The sequence below is a fragment of the Cyanistes caeruleus genome, chromosome 7 (assembly GCF_971803275.1).
Source record: "Cyanistes caeruleus chromosome 7, bCyaCae1.hap1.1, whole genome shotgun sequence".
Lineage (NCBI taxonomy): Eukaryota > Metazoa > Chordata > Aves > Passeriformes > Paridae > Cyanistes > Cyanistes caeruleus.
In genome coordinates, this window is record NC_141707.1 from 2,825,626 (window position 1) to 2,837,349 (window position 11,724).

An 11,724-nucleotide genomic window follows, 5' to 3' on the forward strand; every position below is an offset into this window, starting at 1 on the left:
GTCCCGGGACCTTTGTGTTTGCTTGAGAATTGAGATTCCTTTCTTCTTTTTTTCTTTTTTTTTTTTTTTTTTTTTTCCCTTTTCCCCCCTTTGGAAGTTGGGAAGTTTCCAGCATGAGTCACTGCCTGCCTCTCCTCTGTAATTAGTGTGCTGGGAGTTGTGAGGATGACTTTTGGGGTAGTCTTCTAGAATTAATCAAAGTATCTTCCACGTTTCAGTGCAGGAAAACCATCATCCGGCCAAATCCCTCCTGACTGGCACTGGACTATCCCAGTCCTGTCTCCCTCTGCTCTTTCTTCCTCTTTATTTTTTGTTCTTGGTCTTTTTAATCCTTCCCTCTTAGCAGCATTTCCCACAAATAACTTGTAACCTCTTTTCCCCTTAAATTTGTCGGAGCCCTTCTCAGGGAGCTTTGTTTGTTTTGTGCCTGCAGCCCTTTTCCTGCTGTCCATCAATGTGTCGCTGTGGTCAGACATTGGGAACCTTGGGCTTCATTTTGTTTGGTTTACAGGCTTTTGCCATCTTAAATAACAGGATGGTTTCACCATTTGACAGTCAGAACAAACACCAGTGACCCACCCCGCTGCTGCTTTCAACTCCCCATTAAAGCCTCCCCAGTTTTAATTGCTTTCAGGATTAAACAAACTTTTTAAGAATCAAAAAAAAACCCAAACAGACAAACAATTTGGAGCAATTTTCCCCTCTCTGTTGGTCACCTTATTCTGCAAGAGCTGTGTGGGTGGAAGAGCTCTGTTGCTTTGCTGATGGGAGCTCTGTGCATTGAGTCCCACATGGTTTGGGTTGGAAGGGACCTTAAAGCTCAGCTCAGGTGGGCAGGGACACATTTCACTAGTCCAGGTTGCTCCAAGCCCTGTCCAACCTGGTCTTGAACATTTCCAAGGATGGGGCAGGAGAGAGAGAGAACGAGACAGATCTGATGGGGGAGGTTCACCAAATAAATTTGTTTGGCCCTTGTCTCACTGAGCTGAAAGCTTTAGGTTTAATTCCCATGAAATCCAGCATCGCCTTTCCTCTGGGATCTGCATTTGAGGGCAGTGCTGCTGAGATAAAAGGCACACTGCAGAAAAGACTGGATTTTGGGATTTAGCAGTTGCAGGTAGGAATGCTGAAAGCTGGGATTGGGCTGGTTGCCACCCAATATTTTTCCTTGTGATGATGAAATGTGTCTTTCCTGGAACTGGAGTACAGATCCCCGTGTCTTGATACCAGTGCTATCTTGAATTCCTTCTGGACGACTGGCAAGTTCTTAAAGACAAACTTGTGAGTTGAATTTTGCATTCCCTCTTCATTTATCCATCTCTGTTTTCAGTTCTCAGGGTATACTTAGATATGCAAGTCTTGAGTTTTCCAGCAGCAAAGCTCCAAAAACTTGAAATAACAATTTGGGGTGAAAAATGAAATGATGGAAATTTCTGGCAAACCAAAAGTAAAAAGAAAGAAAGAAAGAAAGAAAGAAAGAAAGAAAGAAAGAAAGAAAGAAAGAAAGAAAGAAAGAAAGAAAGAAAGAAAGAAAGAAAGAAAGAAAGAAAGAAAGAAAGAAAGAAAGAAAGAAAGAAAGAAAGAAAGAAAGAAAGAAAGAAAGAAAGAAAGAAAGAAAGAAAGAAAGAAAGAAAGAAAGAAAGAAAGAAAGAAAGAAAGAAAGAAAGAAAGAAAGAAAGAAAGAAAGAAAGAAAGAAAGAAAGAAAGAAAAGAAAGAAAGAAAAGAAAAGAAAGAAAAGAAAAGAAAGAAAGAAAGAAAGAAAGAAAGAAAGAAAGAAAGAAAGAAAGAAAGAAAGAAAGAAAGAAAGAAAGAAAGAAAGAAAGAAAGAAAGAAAGAAAGAAAGAAAGAAAGAAAGAAAGAAAGAAAGAAAGAAAGAAAGAAAGAAAGAAAGAAAGAAAGAAAGAAAGAAAGAAAGAAAGAAAGAAAGAAAGAAAGAAAGAAAGAAAGAAAGAAAGAAAGAAAGAAAGAAAGAAAGAAAGAAAGAAAGAAAGAAAGAAAGAAAGAAAGAAAGAAAGAAAGAAAGAAAGAAAGAAAGAAAGAAAGAAAGAAAGAAAGAAAGAAAGAAAGAAAGAAAGAAAGAAAGAAAGAAAGAAAGAAAGAAAGAAAGAAAGAAAGAAAGAAAGAAAGAAAGAAAGAAAGAAAGAAAGAAAGAAAGAAAGAAAGAAAGAAAGAAAGGAAGAAAGAAAGGAAGAAAGAAAGGACATTATCATTATTTGCTAAGAGGTATTTCAGTCAGCCTGAAATTAAATATTTTACTTGAACAGTGGTTTATATTGTAAAATTCCTTTTAAAATTGGGATTTTCATTTAGAGGCACTTCAAATATGCCTTCTTATTTTTTATTCCCAATTTGGCTGCTGTTAAACACTCCATGAAATTTTTGCAATTTGTTGTGACTTTAAAATCACACTTTCAGAAAATCATCACCCACCTCTGCTTCCCCCAGGATTTTTGCATCTTCCCAAATCCCCAGGCAGTGTTCCCCAGATAATCAGCTGCTCCCTGCAATCCAGGAGCTGCACATCTGCAAGCCAAATTTCATCTGCAGGTGGGTAAAACATCAGAGTCAAGGAGTTAATGAAGATGACTTTTGGCACCAGTTTGGGCAAGCCCTTCTGTCCAGCACAGGCCTGTAACACGTGCTCAGACACAAGCATGCACCTAAATCCTATTTGGCACGTGCTGGAAGCTGAGTCGAGGCCTTGAGTTTTAACCTCCTGAAAAATCTTGGCAAGCCATGAAATGTGCTTAAAGACCAGAAATGAAAACACGTCGCTGGCAGTAACCTCTGGGTTCTGAGGGATGTTCCTTTTATAGGTCAAAGACAGATGGGAAAAAATCATACATTTCCCAAATAACAATGGGAACCATTTAATCTGGAACAGCACTGTGGGGCTGGGTTTTGGATGCAGGATTTTGGATGCAGGTGCTGCTAAACCCGGCTGGGATGGGGTGCCAGCTTGCTGAGAATGGATGTGCCCTGATGGATCACCTGAGATCCAGGGGATCCCACCTGCACCTGCAAGTGCTCCAACCCTATGACAGCCAGCAGAGAGCCACTGAGGGCTTGTGGTTGAGCCCTGATCACCTGGTGCACCCCTTGTGCCTCTTGCAGAGCCAAGATCCAGAGCCATCCTGGCAGGGGTAGCAGGACTTGGAGGGGAAATCACTCTGCCAAGCTCTCTGCAAAGACCTTGGCAGTGGGAATTTGGGGGTGCCAAAAACGTGGAGGGGGTTGGGACAGACCTGGAGTGTGTATGGGAGGGAGGGAGGTTGGGCAGTACCTGGACAGGGCCCTCAGGGAATATCCCTGCCCTTCCTGAGGGACCGAGCTCATCCCCACATCCAGGTGTCGGGGCAGGCTGCTCTCCATCACAGCCTGGGAACCCACTGGAGTTCAGTGCTCCACTCTGCAGGAAAATGGGAACATCTCAGCTGGCAGGGCTTGGCTTGGGATTTTGACCATCCAAAGGAAACCCCAAAGGGCTCCTGATCTGTTCTCTCCCCTGCTTGTTATTTGTCCCTGCTTCAGCTGCAGGCTGTAAAGGCAGTGGAAGAGTGACATGAAGGAGCCTGATTACACATCCACTGTGACCCCAGAGCAGCAGGGCCCCTGGCCCCTTTATTTTTATCCTGGGCCAGCATTGCTCCTCAGTTTTGCAGGAGAGTTGGAGGTTGGGGACTCTGACTTCCAGGGCAGGGTGCAGGCCCAGAGTGCAGAACCCACCCTCTGCCAGCAGCCAAAATCCACAGCCTGATTCTCCTCCAGGTCCAAGAGTGTGTTTGTGTTGGGCAATCAGACAGTCCTGGGATCCTGGAGGGGATGGCACGCATGGGTTGTGTTCCAGCCCAGTTTCCAGTAGGAAAGCAGAGTAAGGTACAGTGGTTTCAGCTTCTGGGCCTTTGGCAGGAATCTAAATCTCAACCACTGCTGCTTCCCTTAGGGAAAACTCCCTCTGGGAATCTGCTGTGGCACCAGGAGATGTCATGGGGTAGCAACACTGCAGGTGGTGCATCCTTTTGCTGTTTTATTTATTCACCTGCTGGAGGAAGCAGCACTTAAACCATTCGTGTCTCTAGGAGAGAACCTGGTTTGGATCTGGGTTTGGACAATTTGTCCTTTTCCCAGCATTCTGCCTCCCACCTCTCCTCCTCCTCCTCCTCCTCTTCATTGCAGCTGTATCCACACGATGGCACCAGCCCCCAGGCACTGTCCTTCACGCTGAGCTGGGGTGGGGAGCTGGGGATTACCCAGTGAGGGGGGAAAGTTTCCTTGTCAGCAATCCAAGAGGGCTGGAAAAGCAGCGACAAAGCAACAGTTTGTTCCCTGGCCAAGGTGGTGCAGGAAGATCACAGAATGGTTTGGGGTTGGTTTGGAAGAGACCTTAAAGCCCATCTCATTCCACCCCTTGCCATGGGTAGGGGGACACTTTCCACTGTCTCAGGGTTGCTTCAAGCCCTGTTCCAACCTGAACTTGAACATGAACCTCACAGCTCAGAAACCACCCACTGACTGGATTTGAGCAGCCAAATCTCTTAACCTGCTCTGAGGCTATCTAAATCACCAAGTTCTCTCCCCATGCCAGCTGAGCTCTGAAACTTCCCTGGAAAGAGGAGGGCAGAGCCCTGAGAACCACGGCTGGAAAAGTTCTGAAAGGGATTTCAGGATCGATAAAACAATGTTAGGGCTGACCTTTTTGGAAGTCTCAGAGATGTTCACAGAAACAGAGGGGTCCAAGACAAGGAGAAACACAGATGATGCTTTGCACTTTGTCTCATGCAGTTTGAGTTGCTCTTTTCTAGGGCACAAGTGAGTGCTGGCAGCCAGCCTGGAAGCCAGGTGCATCTCCTGCTTTTTTCTCTTCTTTTCCCTCCAAAGCAAAGCAAGCACATGTGTTTCAGACAGTGGGTTTTGGTTTTGCACTTCCCACCCCTGGCACATCAAACAGGGCCCTGATCCCATGGGAGCACAGGTGGCAGAACCATTAAAACCAGGCAGTGGGACAAAGAGACAACTGTGGGTTTTCCCATCTCTGCCACCTTTATTTTTCCAGCACTGGTAAGCTGTGGCGTGGGGCAGGATCCTGGCCTAACTTCCCAAAAATCTTGGGACTCAGGGTAAGAAGGATCTGGTTCTGGGGAATGAAATGCCCCTCTTGTTAAAGAGAAAGTGAAATGGGGAGGAGTCATCCTGGTGGTACTGGATGAAGGAGGAGGAAGGCGGAGGTTTTGTTTAGAAGTGAAATCATCGGCTCCGACACTGACCTTTCGCTCTCTCCAACCCCACCACGGATGAAGGGGAAAGGGTCTGGTTGTATAAACATGTCACAGTGTGAGGTTCAGGGGCTGAGATCTGGTCACAGGGCTGTGCCAGAGGCGGCTGTTCCCAGCCCATGGCGAGGCTGGAGGTGCCCATCCTGCCCCTGCCAGGGCTGGAGGTGTGTCACTGCTCAGACCTGAAATTTTGTCCTCATGTTCTGCTCATCCCAGATGCTTGTGGAGTGAAAGCCCTGCAGATCTGGTGGACATCTTGAGGAATGTTGAGGTGTTTGCCCAGAGAAGCTGTGGCTACCCCTGGATCTCTGGAAGTGTTGGACACTGGGACTCGGAGCAGCCTGGGACAGTGGGAGGTGTCCCTGCCCCTGGCAGGGGTGGAATGAGATGGGCTTTAAGGTCCCGTCCCACCTAATGTGTGCTGTGATTCTGTGAATAGCAGCAAAGAGCAGCTTCTAATAACACAAAATCCCTTCTCACCAACACTGTGCTCCTGCTGTGTTTGCAACAAAAATGTTGTCCTTTTTTGATTTAATTCTATTTTAATGCAGTGCTAACAAACGTGGGCTTAGCAAGGCACTGCTGGAGTTCCAGTGCAGAGCAGCAGAGTTGAGCAGGAATGAAATGATCACCTGGAGTCCTTTAAATACCATTTATCTGGATAAATGGATACATGGAAAGGGACCCTGTAGGAGCTGTCCATCTCCACCCTGAGGTCTGCATGCATGGTCTGGAAGAGGCAGGTCTTTGCCTTCCTTCCTGTCTATACTTCATGATAATCCTCTTCTTCCTTTGCACTCCTCTCTTCCTTCACACTTCTGCTTCCTTTTTACTTTTTTTCCTTTTATTTGTGGTGTGACTCCATGAGGGACCTAACCTCACCTCAGCCCTTATGTGAGAAGGTTGGGCCTCAAGATCTGGTGGATATTAATTTTTCTGCTGGCTTTTACTTGGTCCAAGTTGCCCAGGCAGCTCTGTCTCCCCAGAACAGGATGTTCTGTGGTGGCAACTGGCAAATGAAGCACAAGCCCAAACCATGTCAGGAGGGGCCCATGGACCACCAGCTGTTCCAAGGTCCCCAGAGGTGATGGTGGCACACAGGAAGCTTGGATCTCGCTGATGGTGATGACGATGTCTGCAGGGAGAGTGGCCCAGGCAATAACCCACGGGAACATGTTCATGCTCCAGCCAGCTCCTCTGACTTCCTGTATCCCAGGGAAAAAAAAGTAAAAGGAGAAAAAAAATTCAACTGACAGAATCCCAGATGAGGAGCTTGGGAGGCACCAGGAGACCACCTTGGATGGATCTAAGGGGCAGCCAAGGTTGACCTGGGTGTGGCTCACCCCAGGGCCCCACAGGGGGACTCTGCCAGCTTTGGCACATGGTGTGGTGTCCCAGGAATGTCCCTGTGCCTGGCCCTGCATCCCCAGAAATGTCTGAGGCCAAGCTGGATGGGGCTTGGAGCAGCCTGGATCAGTGGAAGGTGTCCCTGCCCCTGCCAGGGTGGGATGAGATGACCTCTAAGGTCACTTCCAACCCAAACCATTCTGTGATTTCTTGGTGAGAAGAGCTGTGGCCAAGGAGGTCCCTGCCCAGCATTTTGGGTCCATCAGCCCACCAAGACTGTCCTGCCTGATGCTTGGATGGACATTTCCTACCATGAGCTGCTGTCCCATGTGTCACCAGGCCATGCCAGCTGGTCCCTCACCCAGCTCCTGCCGAGCTCCCACCCGATCACTAATTCGGGAAAGCAAGCCACGGTCTGGCAGGGCCCCTCTTGTACGAGGGTTTCTGCAATAGGGGATGTTGGGAAACTCCATTATGGATCTCCCAGCCATGTGGGAAGCAGGAACGGTGTTTTGGTTTTTTTCAACCAAGTGCCCTGACAGCTCCAGAGACGTGATGAACTGCAAATGACCCACGCGGCCCATTGTCTCTAGGAGCTGGTGAAAAAGCCACAGCGACCAGGCAGGGATGTCACACCCGGCTGGAAAACAATGGTGGAAGTGGTGGCATGAAGCTGGGAATGGGAACAGTCCCCTTCCGGAGCGTGGAGTGGGAAGAAGGCTCCTGGAGTGAATCATGCACATCCCCAGCCTCAAACTGCTTTTGCATGGGAGCAAAATTCCCAGCCCTCAACTGGAAACACGTGCTCTGGCCGTGTCCATCATCCAGGCTGGAGCAGGGAAGAGGGAGGAGAACCCTTTTGTAAGTGTTGGCCAGGGGAAATACGACTTATCTTGGAGAAATGAATCATGTTTCAGGGAATGCTCCCTGCAGAAATATTTTTCTCACAGCCTTTGTTCGGGGTTTTGGCAGATCTGGAGTTTGCTCCATCGCTCCCACCCACTGCTCCCGGGGCTGGAGTAGGAAATAAGGAATAAAGGCAGAGGGGACGTGGAAGGCCAAATCCGTCACTGCTCCCGCTCTGCACTGCAGCAGGACGTGGAGCTTGGAGGAGAATTTCAAAGGAGATGCCCGGGTAAAGCCCAGCAGAGCTGAGGGGTTGGCTGCTCTTGCAAAGGTACCTGTGCTGGAATTCTGTCAGCTTGGAATTCTGACACTTGGACAAATCCCTGTCAGGTGCTGGGGCTTGTTGGAAATCAGCCTGCAGTTCCCCCTCTCTCTCCTGAAAACCAGCATTTTGGGAGGGGGAAAGGGCAGTGTCTCCTGTTCCTATGTGTGGTTGGGCCTAGAAAGTGAAAAGAGAATGAGAGAAAAAGCCTTGTTTTGACATGCAAATCAATCCTGAGCTCCTCAGTGTCCTTCTCCAAAGGCTTTGACAAGAATCCTCTCTGCCTTCCCACCATTCACGGACATTGCTCTGCATCACAGCTTGGGAGGGGAGGGTGGGAGGAAAAAAACTCCGTCTTGGTTCTGGAGAATTTCAAGGATTTTTCTTCCCAGTGGTAGGGAATGTTTCTTGGGAAGGCAATTTCATTCCTGGGCCTGGTAGGCTCCCTGATCATTTTAAAATAGACCCCTGGGGGGAATAAGGCCTTTAAAAGCTCCATTTGCTCCCAGTCATTTTACACAGTAACCCAAGCTGAAGTGAAGGATCTTTATTTAAATATGAATTAAGCCCCAACCTTACCCTTTACTGTGTTATTTTCCTTTGAGGTTTACTTTGATATTATTTCAAAGTCTTGAAGCTAACAAAACGCTGGCCCATATTTAAAGTGACAGGAGAGTTCTGGAAAAAGATTTAGGAGGCAACTAAAGTCTTTCAGTGCAGGGCTCTGAAACAGGACAGGAAATCATAAAAGGGCTGAGTGCACTTTACCGCGCTCCAAACAAATCCTGAGACTACAAAGGCGAGGGAAATGGCACCGAGACCCCAAAGAGCATCAAAGATGCAGCTGAAAAGCCTGGAATTTTTCCATTAAAACATGGGCAAAATGCTGGCAGTAATGGAACCATTGAGCCATGGAATGGCTTGGGTTGGAAGGGTTGTTGAAGATCACCTCATCCCAGGGACGGGGATGCCTCCCACTATCCCAGGTTGCTCCAAGCCCTAGTGTCCAGCCTGGCTTTGGACACTTCCAGGGATTCCAGCCACAGTTTCTCTGCCAGGACCTCAGTTTGTGGTGTTTGCTTCTTTTTTGTGGTTCAGGCGAGCAGCTTTTGCCCAGCTTTGGTGCTGCAAGTAGGAGAAAGGTTTAAAGGTGAGACATAAATGTGTGATTTTTAATGTAAAGCAAAGGGACCAGATCTGAGTGACAAAGATGGGCTGTGCCTCCTGCTGGGACTGACCTCTCCTTTTGCTTTCCATCCTTTCCCAGCCTTCCATCTGCTGCTGGAGCAGGTTTTGTCTGCCTGAAGCATCACAGAATCCTTTAGGCTGGACAAGCCCTCTAAGAGTGGAGTCCAACCATTCCCCCAGCACTGCCAAGGCCACCACAAATTCCCGTTCACCAATGCCACATCCAAGCTGATTTCAAATCCCTCTGGGACTGGTGAATTACTTTCCCATCACTTCTGATTTCAGTTTTTTACCTTTCTGCCTAGCCCTGACCCAGGTCCCTTTGTCACTGCACTTCCCAGCAGCAGGAAACAGAGGATTTATCCTTGTCCTGAGCGTGCAGCTGCACGTGGGTCCTCCCCTGGCTCCCAGGCTCCCTCCTCTCCCAGGTTTGTGTGGGATGCAGGTTCCCCCAGCCAAGATCTCAGTGCTGAGGTGACACTGACCTCTCTTTGCTGTCACCCTGTGAGGGGGGGCTGCATTTGTCATGCCAGAAATGTGGTGCCTGGGTGGTCCCAGCCAAACCAGCACTTCCAAATTTACAAGGATCCCTGGGAAAATTCGTCAGGGCTCCCCCCTTTCCTCTCATCCCTCCCAATCACTCTCTGGTTGTGTGGAAACAGGGTGGCTTTGGGGGTAGTGAGGGAGAACAGACATCCCAAGGGGTGGGACTTGGGGGGTGGATTTGTTTGGGGTTTTTCTCTACTTATTATTTTTTCATGCAGATTTTGGCTGAAAATGCAAAAAACCTATTTCCCCCCCTCTTTTAAAAATGGAGGGGTTGAAGGTGATAAGCTGAGCTGGAATTGAGTAAAAAATTATTTTTTAAAAAAAGCAACCCCAAATCAGTGCATTTTACATCCTTACCTCAGTGCTTGGCTTCCTTCCAGAGAGTATTTTGCTTTGTGGTTTGCTGGAATAGTTTGTACTGGTTTGTGGAGGATTTTTTTGTAGCCTTTCATGTGCAGAGAGACCAAGCAATCCAGGACCAATATTTAGCCAGGCTCCATGTGGGCATGTGTGCTGCCATGGAGGAGGAATCCCATTGTTGGGACCCATCTGATCCTGCTGCTTTTAGGGATTTCTTGGTTTCATTCTCTTCTGCACAAGCCACCCTGTCCCTGCCCTTGGTGACATCCCTTAATATCTCACAGGGCATTGTGGCATCAGAGGTAGGATTGGGAAGGACAATTTTGATCCCCTTAGGAATTAGGGGTGATAAATGCCATTTTAAAAGACTCCTGTGTGTGGAAAAGAAAATGTAAATATATCCATGTGCTGCCCATGAGGACACAGCTGCAGTTTGGGGTCTCAGTTTCCCGACTGCCCAGCTCAGGCCAGATGAACTCCAAGCACACAGAAAGTCTTTTCCAGCAGCTAATGGAATTGTCTGGCTCCCCGTTCATGGGGTGAGGTGTGTCTGCTGTTAAAAATCTGTCACCCAGAGAGTTCTCAGCTCCCAAGCATTTTCAGAGCATTTTATGGCCTTGGTTCTCTCCTCAGGACCTGAATGCACCCATCCGAACCCCACAGCACAGCTCTGTCCTGGCCATTTGGACAATTACTCCCTGTTCTACCTAAAACCAAATGTTGTGCCCCAATTCCAGGCTTCAAATTTACCTCTCCAAGGCCATACACCCACAGGAGCCTCGGCTAAGCCCCAGAATCCATGGATGAGGTTCCAGAGGTGCTTGTGAGCATTGATATTTTTTGTTTAGAGTTTTAGGCAGAGGTCAGAGGCTTTGATCTACTGTGACAGCTCCTTAAATCCATGGTGTTGGAGCATGGGGGGAGCAGCCCTGACCCTCTGCAGCAGCGGGAAAGGCACATGGCACAGATCCTTGGGAAAATCCAGCCATGTCCTCCTGCTCCTGAGCACCTCATGGCACAGCAGAGCAGCACCACAAGTTACCTGACAAGCCCTCGGAAAAGCTGGATTTTGGTGCCCATGCTTGGAAAAAACGTCACTTCTTGTGGTGAAATCACAACCTGGAGCACTGTTAGAGGTTCCCAAAATTGCAGTAACTGAAGCAAAAAGCCCCACGCATTCCTTGGATGGGGGGAAAGTGATTCTGTGTGCTGCCTCGCCTGACAGCTGTTAAATTCACCTTCTTAAATGGTGCTTTTGGCTCTGCTGGTGCCCAGAGCCCAGACTGAGATGTCATTTACTTCTGAGTAAGAGCTTCTAATGGATGTGATGGATTTTCCTCCACGCAACCGAGGCTTGTTTTAAAATAAACACTTGACACTGGGGCTCGGAACCCATAAGGGAATTAATGCATCTGATGCACACACAGAGACGGGCGCGATTTGGGGATTAAAATGTTTTTTCCCGAAGCTGCTTTGGATGGAACGACATGGTTTATTTTTTTTTTTTTAATGGCCCCACAGACAACACAGCAGGGAGTTTTTTTGTTTTGTTTTGTTTTTTCCTTCTTCCCATAGTTGATGGGGAGACAAAGGTCACTTGGGATAATTTAGCCCCATGTTTCAAGATCCTGGTCTGGTGGAAGGTGTTGGGTTCTAAGGTCCATTCCAAGCCAAATCACCCCGCAGACATCAGCCCGGACAAAGTGATGCTCACACCCTCTGCACCCCATCACCCCACTCCCTGTGGAAGGGTTTTTAGCCAAATTTCACAACATTGTGGGGTGCAAGGAAGAGTCTCAGTCTCTGCTGGAGTCAAGAACATAAATCCCAAACCCCGG